The sequence below is a fragment of the Podarcis erhardii genome (assembly GCF_964252035.2).
Source record: "Podarcis erhardii genome assembly, chromosome: 15".
NCBI classification, from domain to species: Eukaryota; Metazoa; Chordata; class Lepidosauria; order Squamata; family Lacertidae; genus Podarcis; species Podarcis erhardii.
Genome location: NC_138505.1, coordinates 1991195 through 2007424, shown reverse-complemented (window position 1 = coordinate 2007424; position 16230 = coordinate 1991195). Strand labels below are relative to the sequence as shown.

Here is a 16230-nt window from a genome sequence, read left to right as displayed (position 1 = left end):
TTCCAGGCCTTTGACCATTTTGGTTGCCCTAATCTGGACACGTTCCAGTTTGTCCGTGTCCTTCTTGAACTGTGGTGCCCAGAACTGGACACAGTACTCCAGGTGAGGTCTGACTAGAGCAGAATATAGTGGCACTATTACTTCCCTTGATCTAGATGCTATACTCCTATTGATGCAGCCCAGAATTGCATTGGCTTTTTTAGCTGCTGCGTCACACTGTTGGCTCATGTCACGTTTGTGGTCAACCAAGACTCCTAGATCCTTTTCACATGTACTGCTCTCAAGCCAGGTGTCACCCATCTTGTATTTGTGCCTCTCATTTTTTTTGCCCAAGTGCAATACTTTACATTTCTCCCTGTTAAAATTCATCTTGTTTGTTTTGGCCCAGTTCTCTAATCTGTCAAGGTCGTTTTGAAGTGTGATCCTGTCCTCTGGGGTGTTTTAAAAGTCATATTGTCAGGAAAGCATTGTACAATGTGTGGACTAGATATAAAGACCTACTGGAGAACAAAACTCCAAGGTGGCTTTCATCAATGGAGGCAAAAGCTGTGAAAAGACTTAATATGGAGTCCACATGGCCGAGGTATTGGGAAATTTTAGAACAGGAGGGTAGTAATTTTAAATTGAAGAGTTTTGAGAAACTAAAGGATAAAGTCAGAGATTGGCTTCACTATTATCAAATAATGGAGGTTTACAAGATGGACAAGAAAATTGGTTTCCAGGTGGAGAAATCTAAACTGGAAACAGAATTGTTAGAATCCAGTACTAAAAACTTATCAAAAATGTATAACTTGCTGCTGAAATGGAATACGGAGGATGAAACTGTTAAATCAGCTATGATCAAGTGGGCACAAGATATTGGTCATAATATTATGTTCGCTGACTGGGAAAGGTTGTGGACCACCGGCATGAAATTCACGGCATGTAATGCCTTGAGAGAAAATATTATGAAAATGATATATAGGTGGTACATGACCCCAGTCAAGCTTGCAAAAATTAACCACTTGTCAGATAACAAATGTTGGAAATGTAAAGAGAATGAAGGTACATTTTTTCACCTTTGGTGGACATGCCCAAGGATTAAGGCTTTCTGGGAAATGATATATAATGAAATGAAAAAGATGTTTAAATACACTTTCCTGAAGAAACCAGAGGCCTTTCTCCTGGGTATGGTAAGCCATGTGGTGTTAAAAAAGGACAGAACTTTGTTTTTGTATGCCACAACAGCAGCAAGGATCCTTATTGCAAAGTATTGGAAGACATCAGATCTACCCACTCTGGAAGAATGGCAGATGAAGATGACAGACTACATGGGACTCGCAGAGATGACGGGCAGAATCCGAGACCAGGAGAAAGAGACAGTGGAAGAAGATTGGAAGAAATTTAAGGACTATTTTAATAAATATTACAAGATTAAAGAATGTTAGATTGACATGGATTTAAAAATATTGGTTTTCAGAGATATTAGAGTAAGAAAAGAAATGGAATTAGTAAAAAACTTTTGGGAAATAAGGGAATGGACTTGCTGATGGAATAATGAAATTAGAATACAAAATGGTGAGATATGAGGAAGTCGGGGAAATAAGGTTGAGAAAATAAGTTTTGAAATTATACTTGTTATTTTTTGTTTGTGTTTGTTTTCATTGTAGTTGTTTTGTATTTGTATGTTCTTATTGGAAAATCTAATAAATATTATTTTAAAAAAAAGAAAGAAAGAAGGTACCTTCGGCTTCATTACATTTCCAACATTTATTATTGGGCAGATGGTAAATCTTTGCGAGCTTGACTGGGGTCATGTACCACCTATAAATCATTTTCATAATATTTTCTTTTAAGGCATTACATGCCGTAAATTTGATACCGGTGGTCCATAACTGTTCCCAGTCCGCAAACATAATGTCATGACCTATGTCCTGTGCCCATTTAATCATAGCTGGCTTAACAGTTTCGTCTATTGTATTCCACTTCAGCAATAGGTTATACATTCTTGATAAATTCTTAGTATTGGGTTCTAACAATTCTGTCTCTAGTTTCGATTTCTCCACCTGGAAACCAATTTTCCTGTCTTGTTTAAAAGTCTCCATTATTTGATAATAATGGAGCCAATCTCGTACTTTAGACTTTATTTTCTCATAGCTCTGTAATTTAAATTTACCACTTTCTTGTTCTAAAATTTCAAAATATTTTGGCCATTTAGATTCCATGTTAAGTTTCTTCACCTCCTTGGCTTCCATAGGTGATAGCCACCTAGGAGTTTTGTTTTCCAGCAAATCCTTATATCGAATCCAAACATTATATAATGCTTTTCTAACAATATGGTTTTTAAAACCCTTGTGAACTTTAACCTTGTCATACCATATATATGCATGCCAACCAAACCTATTGTCAAATCCTTCCAAATCCAACGTGTCTGCATTCTCAAGAAGTAGCCAATCTTTCAACCAGCAGAAAGCTGCTGATTCATAGTACAATCTTAAGTCCGGCAGGGCAAACCCCACTCTTTCTTTTACATCAGTAAGTATCTTAAATTTTATTCTGGGCTTTTTGCCCTGCCAGACAAATTTAGATATATCTTTCTGCCACTTCTTGAAGCAATCTAGTTTATCCACAATTTGTAGTGTCTGAAACAAAAATAACATTCTAGGCAATACATTCATTTTGATCACTGCAATTCGGCCTAACAAGGAAAGCTTCAAGTTTGACCATATTTCTAGATCTTTCTTTACCTCTGTCCAACATTTGTCATAGTTGTCTTTAAATAAATTCACATTTTTGGATGTCATATTAATCCCCAAATATTTTACTTTCTTTGCCACCGTTAATCCAGTTTCATTTTGAAAACTCTCTCTTTCAACATTTGTTAATTTTTTTTCCAAAACTTTAGTTTTTTGTTTATTCAACTTAAATCCTGCTACCTGACCAAAGACTTGAATTAGCTCTAAAACTCTCTTTGTACTAGTGTCCGGCTCTTGCAAGGTCAATACTAAGTCATCTGCAAATGCCTTCAGTTTGTACTGTCTGGCTCCGACCTGAACTCCTTTTACCAGCTGGTCCCCCCTAATCATATTCAACAAAACCTCCAGGACAGATATAAAAAGTAATGGGGATATTGGGCACCCTTGCCGTGTCCCTTTTTCTATGGAAAGTTCATCAGTTACCACATTATTTACAATTAGCTTTGCCTTTTGTTCAGAATATATTGCACCTATACCATTTTCAAACTTTTGGCCTACCCCCACCCCATGGAGATTCTTTTTCATAAAGTTCCAAGAAATATTGTCAAAGGCTTTCTCCGCATCCACAAAAATCAACACCGCTTTTGTATTAATATTTACAGTTAACAACTCCATAATGTCAATTATATTCCTTACGTTCTCTGATAAATGTCTTCCTGGGAGAAAGCCTGCCTGATCTTTATGAATCTCCTCCACTAACACTCTCTTCAGTCTTTTTGCCAAAATATCAGCAAATATTTTGTAATCCACATTTAGTAATGATATAGGGCGGTAGTTCTTAATCTGATTTTTTTCAGTTTCAGTCTTTGGTATAAGTGTGATAAAAGCTTCTTTCCACGATTCAGGTGCCTTTTTCCCCTCTAGTATTTCGTTACAAACCTCCTTAAGCGGCTGTATTAACCAGTCCTTCAATGTTTTATAGTATCTGGAGGTTAGTCCATCTGGCCCTGGAGATTTCCCTAATTGCATATTTTGAATGGCACCCTCTATTTCTTTATCTGTTATTTTCTCGTTTAAAATCAACATACTTTGCTGCGAAATTTTTTGTAATCCATATTTCTTAAGAAAGTCCTCTATATCTCCTTCATTTTCAGGCCCTTGTGCATATAACCTTCTGAAATAACTCTGAAAACAATTGCTAATCTCATTTGGTTTAAAAATGTTTTTTCCATCCACCTCCAAGCTTGTGACTGTGTTCAGTTTTTCTTTTCTTCAATTGCCATGCTAAAAGTTTCCCACATTTGTCCGCTGATTCAAATGTCCTCTGTCTCATTTGCTTGATTTTCCATTCTATCTCCTGATTCATCAATTCCATTTTTTTAAAAAAAAAAATTATTCATTTTTCAAACACATAATAAAGAAAACAAACAAAACACAAAACAAAAACATACAGAACATTTAAACATGTATAGTTTCATAATCTTATTTTCATGCACCTTCTTTCCTCCGACTTCCCCATACCTCCCCATCACTGCATCCTTGTTATACAGTTCTTTAGCAACCCTTTAGTCAGTTTATCTAATTAATTCCCTTTCATTAAGTTTCCTTTAATTTATTAGTTACAGCTGTAATTCTCTGCTTCTTACCCCTTGACATCTTAGCATTCCTCAATTTTACAACAATTTTTAAGATATATTTTAAATTTCTTCCAATCCTCTTCCACTGTCTCTTTCCCCTGGTCGCGGATTCTGCCAGTCATCTCTGCCAGTCCCATAAAGTCCGTCACCTTTGTCTGCCATTCTTCCAGAGTAGGTAGTTCTTGCATCTTCCAATACTTTGCCAGAAGAATTCTTGCTGCTGTGGTAGCATACATAAAAAAGATCCTGTCCTTCTTTAATACCAATTGGCCAACCATGCCCAAGAGAAAAGCCTCAGGTTTCTTAGGAAAGGTCCACTTAAGGACTTTCTTAATTTCATTATAGATCATTCCCAAAAAGCTTTAATCTTCGGGCAGGTCCACCAAAGGTGGTAAAAAGTACCTTCAGTCTCATTACATTTCCAACATTTGTTATTGGGCAAATGATAGATTTTTGCAAGCTTGACTGGGGTCATGTACCACCTATAAATCATTTTCATTATATTTTCTTTTAAAGCATTACATGCAGTAAATTTAACACCAGTGGTCCATAACTGTTCCCAGTCAGCAAACATAATGTCATGACCGATGTCTTGTGCCCATTTAATCATAGCTGATTTCACCGTTTCATCCTGTGTGTTCCATTTCAACAGCAAATTGTACATTCTTGACAAGTTCTTAGTATTGGGTTCTAACAATTCTGTTTCTAGTTTTGACCTCTCTTTCTGAAATCCTATTTTCCTGTCCTGTTTAAATGTCTCATTTATCTGATGATAGTGCAACCAATCTCGGACTTTGGACTTTAATTTCTCATAACTCTGAAGTTTCACCCTTTCACCGTCATGTTCTAACATTTCACAATATTTTGGCCATTTAGAGTCCATATTAAGTTTTTTCACCTCCTTAGCTTCCATTGGTGACAACCACCTGGGAGTTTTACTTTCCAACAGATCTTTATATCGAATCCAAACATTATATAATGCTTTCCTAACAATATGGTTTTTAAAACCTTTATACACCTTTGCCTTGTCGTACCATAAGTATGCATGCCAACCAAAGCTATTATCATACCCTTCCAGATCCAAAATGTCTGTATTCTCGAGAAGCAGCCAGTGTTTCAACCAGCAGAAAGCTGCCGATTCATAGTAAAGTCTTAAGTCCGGCAGGGCAAACCCCCCTCTATCTTTTGCATCCGTTAAGATCTTAAATTTTATTCTGGGCTTTTTGCCCTGCCAGACAAATTTTGATATATCTTTCTGCCACTTCTTGAAACAATCCATTTTGTCCAAGATCTGCAACGTCTGAAATAAAAATAACATTCTAGGCAATACATTCATCTTAATAGTAGCAATTCGGCCCAACAAGGAAAGTCTCAACCTTGACCATATTTCTAGATCTTTCTTTACCTCTGACCAACATTTTTCATAATTATCCTTAAATAACTTAACATCTGATTCATCAATTCCATATACTGCATCTGATAAAACTTGATTTCTCTCAAAATTTCATGAGACTTTGGTTTAGACCTCAGTTTCTTTTCTCCTTCTTTTATTTTTTCCAAAATCTTGTCCTTCTTCTCATTTTGTTTCTTTCTCTTTAAAGAATTCTGTTGTATAAGGAAGCCTCGCATCACAGCCTTACTTGCGTCCCAAATCACTCTTTTCTCCACTTCTGTCCTCAGATTTATCTCAAAATAGTCCTTCAAAGTTTTTTGGGCCTTTTTGTAAATCTCAGCATCTCTAAATAGGGTGTCATTCATTCTCCATCTGAAGGAGCCAGCTGTTGTCAGTTTCATTTCCATCTTCACTGCGTTATGGTCCGAGCATGTTTTTGGGCAGATTTCCACTTTTTTTATCCTTGGAGCCATTCCACTAGTAATCCAAATTTGATCTATTCTTGTCCATGTCGTCTGTGCCTCTGAAAAGAATGTTCCCTCTCTTTCAAGAGGGTTTCTTGTTCTCCAGATGTCAATCAAGTCCATATTTTCAGTCATTTCAAAAAAGGTCTTAGGTAGTCTCCCCTCTTTAGAGACCACCTGTCTTTGTGCTTTGTCCATGTTAGTAGAGACAATGCCGTTCTTATCTCCCAACAAAATCACCTTGTAATCCAGATAGTCCATTAATGTCTCATGCAATTTCTTATAAAATTCTGCCTTCCCTTCGTTTGGTGCATAAATGCCAACTATCAAAAATTTTTCTCCTTGAATTTGTATCTCAATTGCCAAAATCCTTCCATGTTCATCCTTAAAGATCAATTTTGGGATCAATTTCTCCTTTACGTAGATCACCACTCCTCTTTTTTTAACTTTGTCCGACAAAATAAATTCCTGTCCTAATCTTTTATTTATAAGCAATCTTCTATGTGCCCTTGTCACGTGGGTTTCTTGTAAGCATATCAGATCCAATTGTTCTCTTTTCAAAATATGAAAAACCTCACGCCTTTTTCTGGGAAGGTTCAGTCCATTACAGTTCCAAGTTAGAAATTGCAGAGACATTGTTATTTAGTTGCCTCCAGTCGCTCCCTGCGGCTGGTCTTCTTCCGTTGGTGACTTGAGTCCAAAAGTCAAGTTTCCAAGATCTGTTTCCGACGTTGATTCTAACACTCCTTTCAAAAGGTCCGCCTCGTTTCTGTCCAGGAATTGTTCTTTAGGAAGGAAAGTATTTTGATCGTTTAAGTTCAAGTATGACATCATTTACATATATATTATACAAAAAGGGAGCTAATACACAGACTTGTCATACTCTCTTTGATGTTAGAATCTTAACTTAGAATACCTGTTCTAGCTAATGACTTACTGTTTAAACAATGGCCAAAACTATTTATCCAGGTTTTTATGGCAAGGGGTGGGAGAAACCACGTGTTAAACAAATTAGTACAAGATGCAAAGGAAAGGGGGAGATTGGGTGTACCAAACCTGAAATTGCAATTTGTAGCCTGTTGTTTAATGTGGAAGAAGGACTGGTTGACATTGAGAAATGAGAAGTTCTTGGAGATAGGAAAGGACCTAACGTTTGGATAGCATAGTTATTTGTGGTATGATAAAGTTAAAGTTCATGCAGACTTTTAAAAAATCGCCTTAATAGAAGTACTGTATTAAGAATCTGGAATAAATACAGACCTAGGCTGTGACAAAGGAGACTATGGATTTCACAGCAAGTTTCTTTCTGGGGAAAAAAAAAAAAAGAAGATGACAGGCAAAGAGAAATGGAAAAGGTACCAATAACTGAGAGAATTCTATCAAGGAGATTAGAACATTAAAACAAGGGAGCAATTAACAAGGGAATCTCATTATCTCATTATACATGATAAAGCTGTTTTTAGCCATCTCACCCCTTGCTTTTCCCTGTGACACCAATTACAGTCATTAACAGTCATCAACAGGTTTAACACACCTATCAGCCAATCACCCATTCCCCCCCTTCTGAGTAATACCCCTCCCCACCCTCTCACTATATATAAGGGTCTGGTGACTTCTGTTTCAGCGTATCTGAAGAAGTGTGCATGCACATGACAGCTCATGCCAATAACAAACTTTGTTGTTGTTGTTTAGTCATTTAGTTTTGTCCGACTCTTCGTGACCCCCTGGACCAGAGCATGCCAGCCACGCCTGTCTTCCACTGCCTCCGGCAGTTTGGTCAAACTCATGCTGGTAGCTTTGAGAACACTGTCCCACCATCTCGTCCTCTGTCGTCCCCTTCTCCTTGTGCCCTCCATCTTTCCCAGGATCAGGGTCTTTTCCAGGGAGTCTTCTCTTCTCATGAGGTGGCCAAAGTATTGGAGCCTCAGCTTCAGGATCTGTCCTTCCAGGGAGCACTCAGGGCTGATTTCCTTCAGAATGGAGACGCTTGATCTTCTTGCAGTCCATGGGACTCTCAAGAGTCTTAGTTGGTCTCTAAGGTCAGGGTCTTTTTACATGAGCAGAATGTATGCTTTTATTTAAAATGCATCTCTGGGTTATTTGTGGGGCATAGCAATTCGTTCATTTCTTTCCTTCCAAAATATAGTCTGGCCCCCCGCAAGGTCGGAGGAACCGTGGACCAGCCCCCTGCTGAAAAAGTTTGCTGACCCCTGATTTAAAACGAAAAGAGAATAATAATAATAATTATTATTATTATTTATTATTTGTACCCCGCCCATCTGGCTGGGTTTCCCCAGCCACTCTGGGCGGCTTCCATAAAAACCAGAAATACACTAAAATATCACAGATTAAAAACTTCCCTGAACAGGGCTGCCTTAAGATGTCTTCTGAATGTCAGGTAGTTATTTATCGCTTTGACATCTGATGGGAGGGCGTTCCACAAGGCGGGTGCCACTACCGAGAAGGCCCTCTGCCTGGTTCCCTGTAGCTTTGCTTCTCACAATGAGGGAACCACCAGAAGGCCCTCGGAGCGGGACCTCAGTGTCCGGGCAGAACGATGGGGGTGGAGACGCTCCTTCAGGTATACTGGGCCGAGGCCGTTTAGGGCTTTAAAGGTCAACACCAGCACTTTGAATTGTGCTCGGAAACGTACTGGGAGCCAATGTAGGTCTTTCAAGACCGGTGTTATGTGGTCTCGCCGGCTGCCCCCAGTCACCAGTCTAGCTGCCGCATTCTGGATTAGTTGTAGTTTCCGAGTCACCTTCAAAGGTAGCCCCACATAGAGCGCATTGCAGTAGTCCAAGCGGGAGATAACTAGAGCATGCACCACTCTGGCGAGACAGTCCGCGGGCAGGTAGGGTCTCAGCCTGCGTACCAGGTGGAGTTGGTAGACAGCTGCCCTGGATACAGAATTGACCTGCGCCTCCATGGACAGCTGTGAGTCCAAAATGACTCCCAGGCTGCGCACCTGGTCCTTCAGGGGCACAGTTACCCCATTCAGGACCAGGGAGTCCTCCACACCAGCCCGCCCCCTGTCCCCCAAAAACAGTACTTCTGTCTTGTCAGGATTCAACCTCAATCCATTAGCCGCCATCCATCCTCCAATCGCCTCCAGGCACTCACACAGGACCTTCACCGCCTTCACTGGTTCTGATTTGAAAGAGAGGTAGAGCTGGGTATCATCTGCATATTGATGGACACCCAGTCCAAATGGAGGTCTTGTATGTGTTTAGCTTCTACAATGGTACCTCGGGATGCGAACAGAATCCGTTCCGGAGCCCCGTTCACATCCCGAATGGAATGCAAGTTGCGACGGTGGATCTGCACGTCTGCGGGTCGTGATTCGCCGCTTCCGCACATGCGCTGACATCATTTTGAGCATCTGTGCATGCGCGAGCGGCGAAACACGGAAGTAACGCGCTCCATTACTTCAGGGTTGCCGCGGAGCGCAACTCGAACGCGCTCAACCTGATGCACATTCAACTTGAGGTATGACTGTATATGCTTTGGAGTTCATACCTTCCAACATTTCTCCAATGAAAACAGGGACGTCCTAAGGAAAAGCGGGGCATTCTGGGATCAAATCAGAAACCAGGACAGCTTCTGTAGATCTAGGACTGTCCCTGGAAAATAGGGACACTGGGAGATTCTCGGAGTCTCTGGTTTTGTTAACGCTTCTCTCCCACCTCCACTGGAACACAATTGTTTTCAATTCAAACCACTCTGAGGTGACGGTTTGGTTGTTAGTTAGTTTTTTTTACAGTTAGGCAGTATATAATTTTAGCAACCAAAAGGGTCAAAGGAAAAGGCTTGGCGAGGGTTGGGGCTGAGATGTGAATACATTTCTAAGCTTCATACCCCATGAGGACTGGAACCTTGTTCTGAAATGAAACAAAAATGGGGAACCTCTTGCTAGCCCACCACACATTCCTAGCTCTGTTCTCAAATCTGCTAATTTGCAAGCCAGTTGGTTCTTTCTGCTGGGTTTATGGCTTGGTGATGTTTCTTTTAAATCATCACTGATGTTTTGGCCTTTGCAGTTTGAAACATCACAAAAGCTGCATTTGAACAACTTCAGCAGGAGTTTTAAATCTGATGGAAAACCTAGGATAGAATAAATAACATTAAAGCCAAAATATGGTATAATATGGCAGTGAATAATGGATGAGAAGTAGAAGTAAGGAGTAGATGTGAAGTCAGCTATATAGGAAAAAGTCATTTTTATGTTAAATGCATTGTGAGTAATATTTAATGTATTGGTGTTGTTGTTGTTTATTTTTCTTTTCTTCTTTTTAGTTTTTAGGAGGTGACGGATATTTGTGTATCTTCATATTTTCTTTTTGTATGTGGTGTATTTTTGTTGTTGTTGTTGTTTAGTCGTTTAGTCATGTCCGCCTCTTCGTGACCCCCTGGACCAGAGCACGCCAGGCCCTCCTGTCTTCCACTGCCTCCCGCAGTTTGGTCAAACTCATGCTGGTAGCTTCGAGAACACTGTCCCACCATCTCGTCCTCCGTCGTCCCCTTCTCCTTGCACCCTCCATCTTTCCCAACATCAGGGTGTTTTCCAGGGAGTCTTCTCTTCTCATGAGGCGGCCAAAGTCTTGGATCCTCAGCTTCAGGATCTGTCCTTCCCGTGAGCACTCAGGGCTGATTTCCTTCAGAATGGAGAGGTTTGATCTTCTTGCAGTCCACGGGACTCTCAAGAGTCTCCTTCAGCACCAGAATTCAAAAGCATCAATTCTTCGGTGATCAGCCTTCTTGATGGTCCAGTTCTCACTTCCATACATCACTAATGTGGTGTATTAAAATGAAATAAAAACTTTATAAAAGAAAGAAAAGAAACACCACAAAATCAGAACACACACACACACACAAACAAACACACACACGTGGCATCTGCCTAGACTTCAGCGTCTTGAGCATATTTTTTCTACATTTGGATGCTAAGCACATGCCTTTGCCATGTTTTCATTGTCCCTCAGTGGTGGACCATTTGGGCAGGCTCTTCGGAAGCAAACCAGTCCAACTGCCTGCACTCCCGGTTTGAGTCCGATGGAAACAGTTGATTAAATGGGAAGGAATGAGGCCCATAAATGTATGGAGCAACCGGAACCATTGGGAACGGACGAGGACGTCCTCATTTTTATTTTTAACTCTGGTGTTCCTAAACAGGAGCGCTGTTCCCATACAGCAATTTGAGCCGCGATGCATGTGTGAGTTAAGTATGAGTTAGCTGCTAACAGGTGTCATGCCACGCACATTCCTACCCATGAGGTGGCTCGGGAAACGGGTATAAAAGCCCTCAACTCTCGGGGTTCCTCCAAACACTCTTCTGGACTTCAGCTCCTCAGAGATCAAGGTAACGTAGTTCTGCTTGGAAACATTCTGAATCTGGATCTGTGCTGTTAGAATTGCAGTTTTAAGAATGTGTTCGCTAGGAGAAAAATAGTTCTAGGAGAAGGGGCATAGCTCATAGAGCAGCTTGGGCAACCCAACCAGACGAGTGGAGTATAAATAATACTGTTCTTATTCTTATTCTTAACAGAGTACCTTCACTGTTAGAGACAATATGCTTCTGAATACCAGTAGCAGGAAACTGTAGGGAGTCTTGCTTGCAGTTTTCTCACTGGTTGTCCACTGTGAGGACACAATGCTGAACTAAATGGGGCCCCTTTGGCCTAATCCAACTGGCTCTTCTCATGTTCTTATGCATAAGGCTCCAGGTTCAACTCCCAGTATGAGGACTAGAATCTTATTCTTAGGGGATGGGACGTGGTGTGCGCTTTTTCATGCAGAAGGCATCCCCAGTAGAGCTGGGAAACCCCCCTATCTGAAGCTCTGGAGAACCATCATCAGCCAGTAGAGACAACGCTGAGCTGGATGGACCAAAGTTCTGACTCAGTCTAAGATCTTATGTCAAAGGCTGGGGATAAACAATTAGTGAGACCATGCATTCATTTCATTACTTCAGGAACTAATGACGGCCACCAACGTGGATGGCTTGAGAAGGGGATTCTGCATATCAGTGGGAAATAAGGCTATCAGGGGCTATTAGCCATGGTGGCTATGTTCTGCCTTCACCATCAGAAGTAGTGTTTCACGACTCACAAGAGGGAAGGGTGCTGTTGTGCTGAGACTCTGCTTGTGGGCTCCCCGCTGGAACCAGGTTGTCCCTTGTGAGAGCACGATGCTGAACTAGACAAGGCCCTTTTCATGTCCTGCTGGTGGAGGTTTTAGGCTTTGTGGGTGTTTACTTGGCTTCTCAAGCCATGCCTTGTTTAGCTTTTTCTCCCAGCCTGCCCTGCTTATAAAGCAGAACTAATGACAAGGCATCTCTGGGATTTATAGCCATGCACATCAAGATGAAAGCACAAAAACTGGTTCCTTAAATGTCAGCCTGGTCTTTCATGAGTGTTTGTGGAGTGGGTAGGAGGTTGGGGTAAGAACTTCCTCTTTGGGATGAAAAGGAACTCAATTGGTTGATGATAATTCGAGGACAGAGATGGTGCAGAGGACTGGCAGTGAACGACTAAAGCCTTGAATACCCAAACACAGCTTCCTACCAGAAAAATCCTCTCAGGGGATGTGATTGGTAGAGAGGGTCCTCTTGATAGTTCCTCCACCCCAGAGGTTTAGAGGGTGGCAGCCCAGGAGAGGGCTTTTTCTGTGGTGGCCCCTAAGCTGTGGAACTCCCTCACCACAGAGGTGTGTCTTGCACCTTCATGAAACAGCTTTTGCAGAAGGCTGAAGATGTGCCTCTTTACCCTGGCTTGTGACACTCGAGGTGCACATTTTAAGGACACACCTTATTTTTTTGTTGAAAATCATTCCTAATATTATGTTGTAACCTGCCCTGGGATCTTAATGTGGAGGGCAGATAAATCATCATAATCACCATGGATTTTCTAGAAAGGGTCAGGAGCTTTCCATGGGTTCCTTTTAAGCAGATAGCCACTTCCATGAGGACTAGAATAATTATTTATCAGTTTGTTTCCTGAAGTGGCTGAGATGCTTTACGATCCCTGAACTTTTTATGTGCTCCTTTCAGAATGCTCACAAAACCCAAACCCTGTGCCTTAGACACCCATAACCACTGGGACTTGGAAGGCCACAATCTCATTCTCCCCTTCGGCCTGAGGTTCCCCACTGTGGTGTTTGCCCGTTCGTTTGAAAATGTCTGTACAGGGGGAGAGAAAGCGTCAATATGTAGACCAATAGGAAAGCCGGAGGCGGAGCCTACCTGTTTATAAAAGGGCTTAGCCTGAGGTTTGGGTAGTGGGTAGCTGGTTGGTTTTAGTGGGTTGGTTGGTTGGGAAAGGCAGTTGGGAAAGCAGTTGGCAGGCAGCTGGAATTAGAGAGACAGTTCAGTTAGTTCTTGTTTGAGGGGAGGTAGAAGAGTTAGAGACAGGATAAAAATAAGGCTAAGAAGGTAAAGAGTAACAACGTTTGGAATGCAGTTAAAGTTCATTTGTGTCTGCAATAAACTACACTCTTCTTCGTTAACTTAAGAACCTGACTGAAACTAAATGATTTATCTGGAGGACCTGGATGGTGGCAGTGTAATTAGTGGTGTACGGGTCAATAGTCCATGAGACGACTGGGGGCTCAGTACGAACACCACATCCACCCTTTATTGAGACCCTGCATTGACCCAGGAGGTTTGGGCTACTTGGCCTTTGAAATCCCTTGCAATGCCACAATTCTAATCAGGCTCCTTTTGCTTCCCAGTACTTAGCTTTCCAAATCCACCACCACTACCCGCACGATGACTTGTGGCTACGGAAACTGCTGCAGCCCCTGTGGCTCCGGAGGATGGGGCTATGGAGGCTACGGCGGCAACTGCGGTGGTAACAGATGTTGCGGCGGCTATGGAGGCTATGGAAGCTACGGAGGTTATGGCGGCAACTGCTGCGGCACCAGATGTGGCGGCTACGGAGGTTACGGAGGTTACGGAGGCTATGGCGGCTACGGCGGCAACTGCTATGGTAACAGATGTTGTGGCGGCTATGGAGGCTACGGAAGCTACGGAGGCTATGGAGGTTATGGTGGCAACTACTGCGGCAACAGATGTTGTGGCGGCTATGGAGGCTACGGAGGTTATGGTGGCTACGGTGGCAACTGCTACAGCAGCAGATGTTGTGGCAGCTGGGGATGGTAATTCTCCCTCACCTAGGCGAGAAGCATCTGAGCAAAGGACTTGCCTCCAACACTAGCCCTACTCAGAGTAAGCCCAATGAAGTGAATGGACACGGCCAACTTAGGCTCATTCATCCCAGTGGGTCTGCTATGAGCAGGACTTGGTTGGACACAACAGAAGGTTTTCCTCCAAGTTGAGTTTCCTGGAAGCTCCCTGAATAGGGTCTTCAAGGATCTCAGTCTCCAGCTCAGATGCCTGCTTTCCCCCTACTGTTCCTCACTGTTGCTTCCTCATCACCTTTATGGTTTGGTCTTCTCCACAAGAGGACATCCATCCCCTTCCTCATCCCCTTTGTACCTTCCTTCCTACCTGTTCCAAATTAAATACCATACTGCATCAGAACCAATGTCCACTGAGTTTTCATTTCCATTCTGTTTTCCTTTGAATCTAGCTGAAATTCCCGATTTTCAGCAGTTGGGTTTCATGGAATTCTATTTAGTATTGATGCAGAGCAGATTCCAGTGTGTTGTTAGCAGAGTAATAACTTAAACACATTGCAGGATTCCCCCCAAAATAGACCAGAGGCAAGTTGACTCAGAGGAATAATTTCCAAAGTCTGAGCCCTGAACTCAGGGCTCAGCAAATATTTATAGGACTTTTTACGTCACAACATGTAAGAGAACATTCAGCAAATTAGAATCTAACAGCACCCTTCTTTACCTGGATAAAAACGATAAGGCACATGTCGAATACCGTTAACTCCTTTTATGGCTCATCCTGTACTGTGGTGACTATGCAAGCAATTCAAGGAATTGGCAGGGTGTTGATCTATGCAAGAAATACTAAGAAATGGCAGGGTGTTGCCCTTATCACAAAAAATGCATGCCATGAGTCTTTTTTAGATGCCTCAGTAACAGAACGAGTCTAAGCCAGCTGTACTCAGCTTCTCTGAAGGAATAACCCAAACATCAGGAACCTTCTGCTTGCTTCTTTCACATAGAGAAGCTTCCAGAACCCTCTTGAATTAAGGAGAATAGAAAAGATCTGCACACATCTTATCAATACTTTCTGCACTGGCCAGGCTCCGCTAAATCCGCCTCTGAATACAACACACACGACAGCTCCAGCTATGAAGGAACCATCATGGCCAGCGTTCAAGCTTGATGAGTGTTGCAGTGCAGAAACATCTGCAGGGCGCCAGATTTCCTTCTCTTCTGCTCTGACAGGCAGCGGTTGCATTGGGTTTTTAGGCAGGGATTGAACCTGGGAATCATAGAATTGTAGAGTTGGAAGGTTCCCCAAGGTTCATCTAGTCCAGCCTTTCTCAACCTGTGGGTCCCCAGATGTTGTTGAACTACAACTCCCATCACTCCTAGCTAGCAAGGCCTGAGCTCATGGATGATGGGAATTGTAGTCCAACAACATCTGGGGACCCACAGGTTGAGAACCACTGATCTAGTCCAACCCCCTGCAATGCAGGAATCTCAGCTAAAGCCTCCATGACAGATGGCCATCCAACCCCTGCTTAAAAACCTCCAAGGAGGGAGAGTCCACCATCTTCCGCTGTCAAAGTTCTTCCTGATGTTTACTCAGAATCTCCTTTCTTGCAACATGAAGCCATTGCCTTAAGTCCTACACTCCAGAGCAGTTCCCTCTTCCATGTGACAGCCTTTGAGATATTTGAAGATGACTATCCTATCTCCTCTCAGTCTCCTCTTTCCCAGGCTAAACATACCCAGCTTCTTCATCCGTTCTTCATCAGACTTGGTTTCCAGACCCTGGATCATCTTGGTCGCCCTCCTCTGCACATGATCCAGATTGTCAACATCCTTCCTAAATCGTAGCGCCCAGAACTGGACACAGAATTCCAATTGTGGTCTGACCATCCCACTAATCCATCCCACAATTTCCCAAACTGTTGATT

General features: G+C 42.2%; 1 protein-coding gene and 1 long non-coding RNA gene across 2 annotated transcripts in view; one reads left to right on the top strand and one right to left on the bottom strand.

The window, feature by feature from the left end:
- Nucleotides 1-13718, bottom strand: part of LOC309330124 — a 36850-nt gene extending 23132 nt beyond the window's left edge. The window contains exon 1 of the long non-coding RNA XR_014151288.1: nucleotides 13410-13718. This is a non-coding gene — a long non-coding RNA (uncharacterized lncRNA). The remainder of the gene's footprint in view (nucleotides 1-13409) is intronic.
- Nucleotides 1-16230, top strand: part of LOC309329961 (T-lymphocyte surface antigen Ly-9-like) — a 319160-nt gene that overhangs the window by 125332 nt on the left and 177598 nt on the right. The gene's annotated exons all lie outside the window — the stretch shown is intronic.